Source organism: Carlito syrichta, unplaced genomic scaffold (assembly GCF_000164805.1).
Source record: "Carlito syrichta isolate Samal-C Ts95f unplaced genomic scaffold, Tarsius_syrichta-2.0.1 Scaffold240768, whole genome shotgun sequence".
Lineage (NCBI taxonomy): Eukaryota > Metazoa > Chordata > Mammalia > Primates > Tarsiidae > Carlito > Carlito syrichta.
This window is the reverse complement of record NW_007184864.1, coordinates 114851-129392: the sequence shown is the minus strand read 5'-3', so window position 1 is coordinate 129392 and position 14542 is coordinate 114851.

Below are 14542 nucleotides of genomic sequence, written 5' to 3'. Positions count from 1 at the left end.
CATGCCTGTAATTCTGGCTACTCAGAAGGCTGAGGCAGAAGGATCGCCAGAGCCCAGCAGATCAAGGCTGCGGTGGCCTGGAGCGGCCACTGCACTCCAGTCTGGGCGACAGAGTGAGACTCCAACTCAAACAAAGGCCAGCATCTCTCCTCAGCCCTCTGTTTAAGAAGCAGAATATGAGCCAGGTGGGTTTGCCAGGCAACCCTGAGAGCGGGAAACCCCAATTTCCCTGGGTTAGCCAGAGGCATGCTTCTGGAAGGCTGCCATTCAGGCAACAGAAGTTGACTTAACATTTGTTTAATTTGCAAGAAAACTCTACTTCTCATGTTTTTTAAGATGAGGGGGGAGAACCCTCATAAAAGCTCTTACTCTCTTGCTCTAATGGGGCCTATAAAAGCTGACAAGGCACCAGGAGCCAGCTACACTGAAAAGCCAGCAGGCTGGGGGTGCCCTCCCCCTGGTGACAGGAGCAGCTTTGGGAGGTTCATTTTTCTGAGAACAAATGAGGTAAGCCTTGGGGGCTCCCATCCCCTTCCCCAACACACCTGAATCACAGCTGCCAGCACCACCTCCCTGGAACCTTCCACCCAAGGGCTTCAGCCACCTGCATAGTACTCAAAGGGCAGGTCACTTCTCCAGCATTTCTCATGTGCCAGACCCTGAGCCAGGTGCTCAAGCCAATGCAGGAAAGAGTAAAACCTAAAACAAGTCACTAATTTCTATTCCAGGCGCAGTAGCTCACATTTGTAATCCCAGAACTGTGGAAGGCAGAGGCAAGAGGACTGCCTGAGCCCAGGAGTTCAAAACTAGTCTGTCAACTTGGCGAGACCAAGTCTCTACAAGAAATCAACAATTAGCTGGGCGTGTTGGCACATGGCTGTGGTTCCAGCTACTTGGAAAGCTGAGGTAGAAGGATCGCCTAAGCCTAACAGGTCGAGGTTGTGGTGGCCATGAGTGTGCCACTGCACTCCAACCTGAGTAACAGAGTGAGACTGACTCAAAAAAAAAAAAAAAAAAAAAAAGTTAAATAGCCCTTAGCTGACCAGGCTCAGTGTCTCAGCCTGTAATTCCAGCACTTTGGGAGGCCGAGGCGAGTGGATTGCCTGAGCCCGCGGGTTCAAGACCCACCCGGGCAACTTGGCGAGACCTCATTTCCACAATAAATCAAAAACTAGCCGGGTGTGGTAGTGCGCGCCTGAAGTTTCGGCTACTTGGAAGGCTGAGGCGGAAGGATCGCCGGATCCCAGCAGGTAGAGGCTGCGGTGGCCGGGAGCGTGCCACTGCATTCCAGTCTGGGCGACAGAGTGAGACTCAAACTCAAAAAATAACAAAGAAAAAAACCCCTTAGCTGCAAGAGGCACCGAAAACCTTTCTTTCACCTTTGCACATGGGCCCTGGGGCAGGGAAGCCCTCATGCTGTTTTACTTGCTCCGATTTGACTCACTTGTGAGGACTGAGCTGGCGGAAAAGGACCAAGGCATTTAGAGCCCTTTTCTCTCTCTGTAGGAAGGAGAGTTTGAGGGCAATGGTGAACTGAGGACCTCGCCCCAGGAATACCCAAAGCAGGCAGCCTTGAAACTAGTTTCCACAAACTTCTGATCACAGCAGTCTCTGTCCTAAAAACAGGTCGCTATGGCCTTGGAGGACAAGGAGAGAGGCTAGGGGCCGAGACACAGAAGCTGAGATGGAGTGGGTAAGACAGCTAGAGAGTTCATCACTGACTCACTCTTCTGAACCTCTCCTTCCTTCAAAGGGCCCAAAAACTCTTGGTCTCTGAAAGGAGGTACCTATAGAAACCTAGAATAAACTTAGTTTAGCATAGTCTTTTTGCCTCAGCATAACCACTTTTGCTTAGACTTTACCCCTGACAAGCTTGGAATCTAACACAGGTTAGACATAGATAAGATAAATTTCCAATAGGCAGGTTTTAGGAAGCATTCCGACATTTTACTGCAGGCCAAACTGGCAGCCTGCCCCACCCCCTCAGCCATGATAAGAAGACCATGTTTCTGCTAAAGAAGATTGTGAATGGGAAATGTCTGACAAGTCTCTTGCAGGAAAAACCCTTCCCCTTGTCTCCCATCTAGCCCACCACCATGGCAGCAATCATGTGACTAACCCACCCATCCACCTGTTGTCCGTCACCTGATGTCAGTACCTGCCCTTACCTGCCCCTTCATGATGATGTGGAGCAGACCACCACTCAATCACCTTAATGACCTTCCCCCATCCAGGGTAAATGGTTCAGAAGGACTCAACCACAAGCAGCCATTTTGCCATTGCCTTGCTAAGCTGTGGTGAGGCCATGTGCTCTTTAAGCTATGCCCGGGCCATGTTTTCTTTAAGCTTTGGTCCCCTTCCCTACCTTGGGGAGGTAAATTTCCTCTTTTTTTCTCTCTCTTTCTAATTTACTTTCTAAATAAACTATCTTTTCTAATCTAACTTCTGTGTGATTCTTTGCATTTTTCATGCAGCATCGGATTGCACTCCAGAAACCCACACCCCCCCAGCAGGCCTGACCTCACATGCTGGAGGCCCCGCTGGGAATGTGATCCTAACAGTCTACACTTCCCAGATCATGGGGGAGACCATGTTGAGTTCAGATGGAGAAGCCAGAGTGTGCTGTAAGCACTAAACAAGAGGGAGGCAGGGGACACCAATGTCCCCTCCTTCATCCCTGAAGCTACAAGCCAGGAGCAGGGACCTCTCCTGCTGTCACCTCCAAATGCCCTGGCTCATCTGAAGCAGCAGACCCTGAGAAATTAAAATCATGAAAGATAATGGCCAGTTTTGAGAACATGGATAAATTACAAAAGGGAGGTTTTCATTTCTTTACATTTAAAAACAAAAACAAACAAGAAACAACAACACACATACACAAATAAACCAAAAAAAAGGGAGAGGGAGACATCTGTCTGAAATAGCCTCATGACATCTGTCTAGATATGGATGGTCAGTAAGCCTCCTCTCCAAGCCCTTAGTTTACAGGCCCAGGAGTCACGAAACAGCATTTAAGAGCAGGCATCACCCTCTGTGGTAGACTGCAGAATGACCACAAAGTTTTCTCATCCCTGGATGTATGAGGGAGAACAAAAAACCCCAGAATTTATTTATAAAAAGTTGTGTATTTATTCTTACATGTTTAAACTTCAGTCAGCTTCAAAGTACTCTCCATTTGATGCAATACACCTACTGAGACCCTTTTTCCTCTGCTCAAAACAGTTTTTGAACTCATCAATTTTGATGCCTTTCAGTGCTTCTGCCGTTTTTTGTTTCAAGTCTTCCACAATGGCAAACTGTTTCCCTTTGAGGACTTTTTTCATCTTGTGAAACACAAAAATGTTGCTCAGGGCAAGACTGGGTGAATAGGGAGGGTGGCACAAGGGTCATGCTGTTTTGTTGGTCAAAAACTACTGAACACTCAGCACAGTGTAGGCAGGTATGCTTGTAAGTCACTCATCGTGAAATGGGCAAATGCATTGAAAGAATCTCAAAAAAAAAAAAAAATTCGCTGGTGCTGAACTCAGCCTCTTACAATACTCGCTGGTCCCTTGATGCCAATGGGTTCCTTGAGCATGTGACTAACAGGGGAAGCCTTTACTACAAGGGATCTGCCCTCCAAAAGATAACTGAGGATTTTGGAGGGTTTCCCCTTGTATGCCCTTTGTAATGGAGCTCATTAGCTCCTCTGTCAAGAGAGGATAGCTATTCTGTACCCTTTGATTTGAGCTTGGACATGTGACTTTCTTTGGCCAACTGGACATTAACAATCCATTGGGAGGATGTAAAAGTCCTTATGCATCAGGCTTCCCTCCTCTGTGAATGTATGGGGGAAGAGGCCAGGCCTGGTCTAGCTTCCTGGAGAAGCCATGAGGCCCTTGCCCCAGCTGAAACTGAATGACGCCATCCCAGATCTTCTGGCCCCAGCCACCCTAGTCCAAACCAAAAAAGCCATGAGCTAATGCAAAGCCATGAAAAACAATAAAGCTTATTGTTCTAAGTCACTAAGTTCTGGGGATCTTTGTTATGTGGCGGAAGTTAATAACTTTACTCTCTTTGCCATTTTCTGTCAAGGAAAATAACTGGCTCCTCAGAGGTGGGCAGACTGCACCAAGAAGGGCAGGAAGGTGTCCCTGTGGCCAATGGGGAAAGACCACAGACTTGGCAACAGAGGCAGAATTCAAACCAATGGTTCTGCTATCTGCTAGCCATGTGACCTGGGCAATATACTAACTCTTTGAGCTTCAGCTTCCTCATCTGCACAATGGTCACAGCAAGCCATTTCACAACGTTATTGTGAGAAGGAAATAAGAGAATAGAAGGAGAAGCTCCTGACACACACAGCAAGTACCTGTGTCTCTCTCTTTTTTTTGTAGGAGTCTCACTCTGTTGCCCAGGCTGGAGTGCAGTGGCATGCTCACAGCTACTGCAGCCTCGACCAGCTGGACTCAGGTGATCCTTCCATCTCAGCCTTCCAAGCAGCTGAGATTACAGGCTTGTGCCGCCACACTCCGTTAATTTTTTTATTTCCTGTAGAGAAAAGGTCTTGCCAAGTTGCCCAGACTGGTCTCAAATCCCTGGGCTCAGACAATCCTCTCACCTCTGCCTCCCAAAGTGCTGGGATTACAGGCGTGAGCCACCGTGCCCATCACTTGTGTCTCTTTTTTAATCAGCCAGACTAGATGATCAAGGCATCTTTCACTTTGATTCCAGAAGAGGAGAAAGAACAGAAAGGGCACAGACCAACTCAAACTGCCAGGCCAAGCGAGAGCAGGAGGGAAAGTCTGTCACTAACACAGCCGCTTGGCTCTGTGGCTGAAGCACTTAGTTTTTAATCTCTCTGAGAAAAGAGACGTTTCATCCAACATTCACCGCATCAGCAACTCTGTAAGTAAAATGTAGAAAACACAACGTCTTTATTCATTCCATCAAGCGGTAATTAGGGCTCAGAAGAGGAGTCCTCATCGGCAGGCACTCCCGCTCCTAAAAGCCAACCAGGTTTCTAATTGGGCTGGAGAACGACTTTGGGGGGATCTCACAGAGGCTGCTAGAAGGGACTCCTCCCACAGCCACGATTTCCCTTTTCCTCTCACATCCTTCGAGAAAAAATTAGCATGCGGCACTGTATTAGAAAATTAGACAATGTGGGAGCCGCACCAAACAGGCAAAACATACACAGCACACAACCTGCAGGACCCCCACAGATCCCGGAATGTAAACACGCTGGCAAGGCACTAGGCTGAGGCAGCCAAGTAAGACTGGGAGGCAATTTGATTTTTGTTCTTTAAAAAGAAGCAGCTGAAGAAATTGCCTTTACGTTACACTGAAACTCTGCTGCCTGCCACTGGGCCCAGCTGAGGGAGCTGGGGGCTCTGGCAGAGAGCAGGGGCAGGTCAACACCTGTTGAGTAGAGTCAGCCAAGAAGGGGGAGAGGAAGGAGAGGGAACTGGCAATTGCTGAGCTCTCACAGCGGGCTGGCCCTGTGAGAGGTGCTTTGCATACATTATCTCACTGAATCCTCCCCAGAACCCTTTGCGGAAAGCATCATTGCCCTGTCACAGTAGGAAGGGACTTGCCCCCATCACCCAGCAGGTAGGGAGCAGAACCAGATTGAAACCCAAGAGGAAAGGGGTCAACTCTCCAAGGGGGGTATAGCTTCCTCTGGCAACCTGCTTCATAAAGCTACCTGGAGCTGGCCTGCCAGGAGGTTGTCATCTTCCCAGCTCTGTGAGCAGTCACTGACTAAGTCAGGGAGTCTGAGGCCCAGCTTTTCGAGTACGTACGCATAAAGAACCCCCGAGTGAGAGCAGAATGGGATGGAACACAAGTTTAGCTGCTGAAGCCCCTTCTCAGACCCTCTGCCCTCATTTTCCCTATACATACCCTCCCTTGATTCCCAGCCTGGTCCCTCTCTCCATATATTTTATGTAGACTTAGGTGTGGGCTTAGACTTAGACTCAAACATAGGCATAGGCAGAGACATAGACATAGACTTAAACATAGACTTAAGCCGAGCTCAGTGGCTCAGCCTGTAATACCATGCTTTGGGAGGCCGATGTGAGTGCATTGCCTGAGCCCGCGGGTTCGAGACCCACCTGGGCAACTTGGCAAGACCTCATCTCTACAATAAATCAAAAAAATTAGCTGGGCATGGTAGCGCACGCCTGTAGTTCCAAGCTACTTGGAAGGCAGATGCGGAAGGATCGCTGGAGCCCAGCAGGTTGAGGCTGCGGTGACCGGGGGCGACCACTGCACTCCGGTCTGGGCGACAGAGTGAGACTCCAACTCAAAAAAAAAACAAACATAGACTTAGGCTTAAACTCAGACATAGACATACACATAGACATAGACAGACACAGACATAGGCTTAGGCTCAGACAGACTCAGACACACACAGACATAGGCTTAGGCTTAGGCTTAGGGTTAGACTTAGACTCAGACACTGGCATAGACATAGACGTAGATGTAGACAGACATGGGCGTAGGCTCACACTTAGACATAGACACAGACACAGGCTTAGGCTTAGGTTAAACTTAGACTCAGACATAGGCATAGACACAGACGTAGACTTAGACGTAGACATAGATGTAGACGTAGACGTAGACGTAGACATAGACATAGACACAGGCATGGGCTCAGACTTAGACTTAGACATAAACACAGACACAGGCTTAGGTTTAGGTTAGACTTAGATTCAGACCTAGGCATAGGCACATAGACGAAGATGTAGATGTAGACATAGACATAGACGTAGACACAGACAGACAGACACAGGCATAGGCTCAGACTTAGACTCAGACACAGACACAGCACAGGCTCAGGCTGAGGCTTAGGTTAGACTTAGACTCAGACATAGACCTAGACATAGACGACTTGCACATACATATACAGTCATAGACATACACACCTAGATCTAGATATCCATCCTTCCTCTTTGGAAATAACTTTGCTGGCTTGAATCCCACTCTGTCTTTCCTCTGACTTCCTCTCTGAAGCTCTCCCTAATACCCCACCTCCTATTTCCCTGGCAGAATTCATTGTTCCCTCATCTGTGTTCCCACAGTCCTTTTACCCACACTTATCACTTTGTGTTATGTTTACTGGTTAATAGGCCTGTCTCCCTTTCTAGAATATAAGAAAAGAGACAGTTTTTTGTCCATCTCTGTATCCCCAACACTTAACACAATGTCTGACATATAGTAGGTATTCAAAAATATTAATACTAGCTGAAGGAATTCAACAAATAATTTTGGTGTATTAGGGTTGCAGTGATAAAGAAGACATCCACTCAAGAAGCCCAGAGTCTGGAAGGAATCAATCAGGGACCTGCAGTACAGTTTGGGAAGTGCTTTGCTGGGTGAGATCAGGGTCCTGCAGGCATATAGTCTGAGGAGGGAAACTTGCAGGAAGAAGTGACATCTCAGTCAAGACCTATGGAAGAGCGGGAGGTGTCTGGGTGAGGCAGGAGAGTTGATCCAGCAGACTAAGCTGCAGATGCAAAAGACCAGAGGTGACAGAGTCTAAGGTGCATTCTAGAAACTATAATACTACCGGTCAGTGTGGCTAAAGTATAAAGTGGGAGATGTCAGTGAGCAGCAGAGGATAAGGGTGGGAAGTTGAGCGTGGATCAAGTCATGCCTCCATTCATGCAGTCCGTTAGCAAAAAGGCAATGAGCACCTCCTCTAGTGATGCATCTTGTAAGGGGACTGAGTAGAGGTGGTAAATAAGATACAGTCTCTGCCCTTATGGAACTTATAACCAATAGGGGAAGAAAAGAGGAAATGGAAAAAATAACTGCAAAATGTGCTGGGGACTGTGAATGAAACTAACAACAAACAAAGAAATAATAGGGGCAGAGGAACTTTTACATGAAAATGATCCAAAATGATCCAAAAATCATCCAAAATGATCTTTTACATTAAAAGATGTTTGAGAAGCAGGCCGGAGAGTGCTCTAATCAGAGGGAGCTGCATGTGCAAACCTCCAAGGCAGGAAAGAGTTTGGCATGACTGAGGGCTGAAAGCTCAGCGAGTATGGACCATGTGAGCAAAAGGAAGGATATCGGTTAGAACATGTTTAGCTACAAGCAATAGACAGACTTTCTATGTGTGATTGGAACAGCAAAGGCACTTATTGTCCCTTTGAAAAGGAGGTGTCAATTCTGTGGTCAATTCTGAAGCTCAACTATGTCCTTAAGAAGTTGCTCCTTCCATGTGCCACCCTCAGTATGTGGACCACGTCTCCCTCGTGGTTATAGTGGCTGGTCCAAGCACCTCCCCTCCCCCTCCAAAATCCATAAAGCAGTAGGACAGCCTGGAGTCATCTCCTTCTCATGTATAACTCTCTCAGGAGGGTGTCTATTTTTCCCATAAGTCACTAGTAGACACTGTTGTCAGTCCCATGGGCCACAACCAAGTCACATGCCCATCCTTATATCAGTCAGTGGCAAAGGAGTCACAGTATGACCATGATCCATTTAGCTGAACCATGGCCCACTTCCTGTGGCTAGGAAGAGGGCTCATCTTCCCTGAAAATGTTGCTACCTCTTTCATTGAAAAAAATATCCCACATGTGAACAAAACCAGGGTACTGCTAACATGGAAAATGGGAGGAAACAGCTGTTAAGAGGGCAGCTGACCAAGGTCAGAGTGCAAGGGGTGTTGGAGAATTAGATGGACCAGATCATATAGGGCCTTAGAAGGCATGGCAAGGGCTCAGGGTTTATTCTAAGGGTAAGGAATAGCCATGAAAGGTGTTAAGGAGAGGAGTCACATGAAACCATTTAAATTAGACATTTTACATGCATAGTTCTTAAAATGCTAGAAGAACAGGGAGAGGCCAGGCTTGGTGGCTCACACCTGTCATCCAGTACTTTGGGAGGCCAAGGCATGAGGATCACTTAAAGCCAGGAGTTTGAAACCAGCCTAAGTAACATAGCGAGACCTCGTCACTATAAAAAATTGAAAAATTAATCCCAGCACTTTGGGAGGCTGAGGTGAGAGGATTTCCTGAGCCCAAGGGCTCGAGACTAGCCCGGGCAACTTGGTGGGACCTTATCTCTACAATAAATCACAAAAATTAGCCAGGTGCGGTGGCATGAGCCTATAATTCCAGCTACTTGGAAGGCTGAGGCAGAAGGATCGCCTGAGCCCAGCAGGTCAAGGCGGCAGTGACTGTGAGCAGCGTGCCACTGTATTCCAGCCTGGGCAACAGAGTGAGACTCCAACTCAAAAAAAAAAAAGAAAGAAAGAAAAATTAGCCAGGCATGGTGGTGCATGCTGGTAGTCCCAGCTACTCAGGAGGCTGAAGCAGAAAGAGGAAAGCCTGAGTCTAGGAAGTTGAGCCTACAGTGAGCCATGATCGTGCCACTGCACTTCTACCTGGGTGATAGGAGCAAGAGGAATGGATGGGAAGAGACCAATTAGGAGGCCATTGTCCTAGATCAGGAAAGAGGTGGTGGCAGCCTGCAGTGGAGGGTAGCAGGGCAAGTGGAGAGAAGAGTATAAATCAGAGACATGTGTTGGAGGTAAACTGGCAGGACTTGGTGGGATATGGAGGGAGAGAGAAAGAAGAAATCAGGGATGACCCCCAGGCTTCTGGTCTTGCCAACTGGTAGACAATGGTGCCATTTACTGAGACAGGGGAGAAGTTAGGTAGAAACAAATTTGGGAAAAGAGCTTGGTGTTTTTCATATAGGTGTAGGATATCTGGAGGAGATTCCAGTGAAACACTCAAGGAGACAGATGAAACTGTAAGGCCAGAGCTCAAGGGAGGAAGTCGGAAGTCATCACTCTACAGATGGTATTTACAGCATGGCAACAGGTAAGCTCACTCGGCAAGAAGAAGGCCTGCGGCCAAAACTTAGGACATCCAAAATTTAGACACGAGTAAAGGGGGAATATACAGAAAAGGAAACAAGAATGCAAGTACCAAGGTTGGGGAAGCAAGAGGAACAGAGTGTTTGGAGTCTAGAGACAGCGTCTCTAAGGAGGAGGGAGTGCTGGATCCTGCTGAGAACCAAGAGGACAGCGAATGTCCACAGGATTGGGCAATTCCAAAGCTCCTGGCGACCCCCACAAGCTTCTGAGAAAATTGGTGGGGACAGCTGCCAGACTGAAGTGGGCAGGAGGTGAAGAAGTGGAGGCAGTGTGTGCTGACAACTCTTCTGATTTGTTTGGCTACAAAAGGGAACAGAAATGGAACAGGAGCCGGAAGAGGAGATACAACTGCCAGTGGCTTTTTCAGAGATGGCCGGGAACAGAGCACACTCCTACCCTGCCAGGCATGATCCAAGGGTGAGGTCCCCGAGAAGGTGAGAGGCTGGGGTCCTGAGATATGTGGAGGGACAGGTTCTCAGAGCTTCAGGACGGGCAGATCTGAGTGGGATGGCAGGCAGGCCTGCAGATTCAGGGGTGGAAAGACGGGGCACTCCAGTGTGGCCCTCTGCTTTCTCTGTGAAGGCTGAGGGGAGACGTTGAGTTCAGAGGGAGGCTGTGGGAGGTGCTGTGGAAGATCTAAAGCCAGAGAAGGCAGGAGTGGAAAGGAAGTCTGCTAGAGAAGCGTCACATGGCAAAAAGTCTTAAAAGGCCCCTGGATTGAACCGTGATTTTCAGTTAGGAAATCTCTCAGCCCAAGGAAATGCACTACTGAGCACAGCAACAGGATCAGCTGGGGAACTGGCTCAGAAGGTCCCAATCCTCTTTTCAGTGTGCACCATTAGGGAGAACCAGACACATTTTTGGAGGGATCCCCGGCCTCCCACAATGGTGCCCATCTCCAAAGAAGTGTGTGCACACACGTTCCAGCAAGTCAGACTGCAATTCCTCACAGACCTCCGTACAAATTCTGGAATGCTTCATCATCGTTTCTGAAGGATCCGTAATTGGCACTGATTTTTAAGCTTGAACATAAAGTTTTCCAGTCCCTAAAGCCATTCTGTCAAGCACTTAATGACCTGTAAAACACTTAAATAAACTAAAAGAGCTCTGATTTTAAGGAACCTAGCAGCAAATCTCTCTGGAAAGTGATGACTTTTTTTTTTTTTTTTTAATGCAAATGGCCTTCACCCATTGGGCTTTCCGAAAGAGAGGTCCACCTGGGGCCCAGAGCTTTGTGGCCAGAGTGCGCACAGGTGGTTTGTACTGACATCTTTTATTTCCTAGGACACTGACATACATCTGATCTAATTAATTACTCTTCCAAGATCTCTCCCCTGATTCATTTGGAGGGAATAACAGCTCCTGAGCTGATGAGAATACAGAGGGCGGGGGGATGCACGAAGGGGAGGGTGGATCAGGCATTTGCAGCTTATCAGAATGCAAGCACCAGACGGATACCCGGCATGTCTGTCTATGAGCATCCATCCATGAGTAAACACACAACAGAGCTGCCTGGGACAAAGCTGGGGAGAGAAGAAGCCTAGGTGCAGCTCTGTGCTGACTAGGGGACTTCCAAGAAGAGGCCATAGTGGAGGAAGGCATGGAGAAGGCAGAAAGACCAGAGGAGGCAGGAGGCAGCTGGGGTGCCCATTAGGTGTGTGCTACAGTTAACCCTTCCGACACACCTTTAGGTTAAACTTCTGACATTATTAGCACTAGGGCTAAAGAGAAAACCTTAAGAGGAAGAGAGAACACAGGATGCAGTTGTATGGAGAAGGTGGCCATAGGATGGTGCCTTATGAGGCATTAGCTTCCTTGCCAACCAGTAGTATAGTCAGGCCCAAGCCAAACTGTGGGTTCAGGATGGGGGGTGGTCAGCGGTCACCAGTTCCTATAGGTAGTATCTCCCATAGTCAAGGGAGGAAATGTGCAAGGGAAGTAAAGACCAAAATACAGATGCCACAGTCCTATTCTTTTAGATGATGCTGCAACACCCAGTATGGTGACTTGCCTCAGCTTACCATTCCAGTCTGAGAAGGAAACAGGTGAAGAAGTCAGATCGCCTGTGATTTAATCACCGAATATACTTCCTCTTGGTGATGACTGTCATCATTTGTGAGTGTCCTGAGCCTCATGTCAGAATCAGCCTACAGAAACCCAGGAGAGGGAGGGATCCCAGGGTTAGCTAAGTCTGTTAAGCCTCAACAGTTTCATTTAACCCACCAGTAAAACAGAGACAGCAATACCCATTTCAGTGGTTGTTGACAGACTCAGCAATGTATAAATCACTTAGCAAGGTGCCAGGCACATACTAAGTAGTCCACAAATGAAAGGTTAGCTAGGACCTAAAGGCAGGGGCCCTGTGGCAGAGGCTGCCTCCGAGGGGCCTAAGATGCCTGAGTCACGCATAAGTCACTGTTAGGTGAGACTTGGAGTTCCCAAGAAGAGGCCCAAGTTCAAATCAAGGGAATGAGCAAAGCATGTTTATTAACTCTACAATTGAACTGAGTGCCAATTACAGTCCAGGCATGGTGCTAGGCCTAGAAATACAGCAATGATCAAGAAGATATGCCAGGAGCAGGGGGTACTTGGGTGCCAGGGTGCTGGAAGACGTCACTAGGACTTTTCTGGGGCTACACACCTAAGCCACCAGACTGATTGGTAGGGCCAAGTACTACTTCCAGGTAGGACAGCAGAGCCTGCAAGATGATTTCATCCTAACGCCCTTGGACTGACAAAGCCGGCGGCAGCTGGCTAGAAATGTTCTATTCAGGTAAGATGAGTTCAGTGACTAGAGTGCTAAGGCCTGCAGGTGGGGGCCTCCTGGTGCCAGCTGAGAGGAAACAGAGACAGGGATAGAGCGCAGGCTCAGGGTAGGGTGCGGGCTAAGAGGTAGTGACAGGTTCAGAGGTAGGGACAGGCTCAGGGGAAGGCACAGGTTCAGGGGTAGGGTGCAGGCTCAGGGGTTATAGGTAGGGTTCAGGTTCAGGTTGAAAAACTAAAGAGAAAGATGCCAATGGAAACAAATATTTCATGGATAAAAAAGGCATAAAGACATTCCGCCTCCCCACCACCACCACCACTCTCCAGCCCCAGACCTTGGCCTTGAACACAGCTATGTCCTTGAATCAGCAGGATGCATCAGTTAAAAGCACTCAGAGTTGACTGCCCCTCCTTGGTCACACTACTCTGCAGTCCTTACCTCCCTCTCTGGGCCCCAGGGGATTGGGTCAAATAACCTTTGAGGTCCTTTCCTGCTCTGGCCTTCTAAGAGTGAAGGGAGGAAGAAGTGTGAAAATGCCAGCTGCCCAAGCAGGACTATGTGTGTGTGTCCCTGTGGTTTTCTTGGCCATCAATACCTTTTAAATATATATTAAAAGTGACAAATGTGCCTGTGCCCTGCTGAGGGTGGGAATTATTATGATTGGAGGAGCTGGGCAGGCAGGGGGTAGTGAGAGACCTGAGGGGATTCACCTCTTTGGGGAGGGTTATGCGTTGTTTTTCAAGACTTCCCTACCACACCCCCCACCCACCCCCAGCCAAGGAGTGCAAACAAGGAATGCTCCAGGGGCAAAGGGTTGCTGCTGGCTCAGTGACTTTGTTCAGGTTCTGAGCCCTACCTACAGGGGTTGGGTCCGCTTCAAGAGATCTGACTGCTGCAAGACACAGATGGCCAGCACCGAGGAGGTTCCAAGGGCTGAACTTTACCTTGGGCCAGAGGCAAGTGTATCTAATCCCAAGCCCTCCCTACAAAAGCCTTTACCGTTTAGATGATGGCGAAGGTCGAATGCTCACTTCCGCTAGGAAGAGGTAAGGACTGTATGCCTACCACCTGCCAACTGTGATTGATTTGGCTGGAGCAGTGAGTTAACCACATAGTACAGTGGTTCTCAAAGTGTAGTCCCCAGACCAGCAGTTTCAGCATCCGTATCATCTGGGAACTTGTTCGAAACATGAATTGTTGGGCCCTTACTGAATCAGAAACTCTGAGGGTGTGACCCAGAAATCTGTGTTTTAACAAGCCCCCAAGGTGATTCAGATGACTGGTAAAATTTGAGAACCACCAAAGTGGTGTAACTAGGTAGGGGCTTTTCTTGGACCTATTACAAGCTGTTGCGTAACTATTGCCTTCAGTGTGGACTGTTTGGTGTATTTATGCTACCATTCAGCTGGTCCCCAGAGGGCATCTGGTTTCTGCTACCTTTAGCAGAAAAAGTAGTTCCATCCTGAACACAATTTCTTCTTGAGAGTTTCCTGAGGCCACAGCCTCTCTGCATCATCTGTTCATAAAAGGCTCCCCATTATATCTGGAATTGAGTTCCAATTTTCTTGACCTGAACTCCAAAGCCCTTCCAGACTTAACCCAGCCAACATTTTCCATCCTAATCTCTATCTGCCCTCCTACACCAGCAGCTCTCAACTGGGGATGAAGTGGCTGCCCAGGAGACACTTGGCTCTTTGGTTGTCACAACTTGGGAGTTAAAGGGGGTGCTACTGGCACCTGGTGCTATTCTACCTAGGGGGTAGACACCAAGGGTCCTGCTAAACATCCTACAGTGCTCAGGAAAGATGCCACCACAACAAAGACTCATCTGGCCCAAAATGCTGAGAACCTGCCCTACAGCGCCCAATGCTAAACTCATCCAAACACTTTGCCCCTTG